Source organism: Arachis ipaensis, chromosome B01 (assembly GCF_000816755.2).
Source record: "Arachis ipaensis cultivar K30076 chromosome B01, Araip1.1, whole genome shotgun sequence".
NCBI lineage: Eukaryota > Viridiplantae > Streptophyta > Magnoliopsida > Fabales > Fabaceae > Arachis > Arachis ipaensis.
Window position 1 is genome coordinate 14102215 of NC_029785.2, and position 325 is coordinate 14102539.

The following is a 325-nucleotide window of genomic DNA, read 5'->3' on the forward strand; positions in this document are numbered from 1 at the left end:
ACGGCACTTAATCCAGGGAATCTCGTATCTCAGATCATTCAAATTCATAAGCCATATAAATAATTCAATTATAATTCATCAACATCCACATCATTTTATATCACATCTCATTCATCATCATACATCAATCATATTCAACACTTATCCTTCATTATCACACCTCCCATTCCGTCCATCAATAGTTCCAATTCAAAACATAATTCATTCTTTTCTAAATGAATCAAACTTAAAACATGCTCATTTTCTTAATAACTCAAAATCAAACCTTATAACCTTTAAATCTAAATCTTTTTAAATAATCATATAAACAAACTCTCTAATTTTT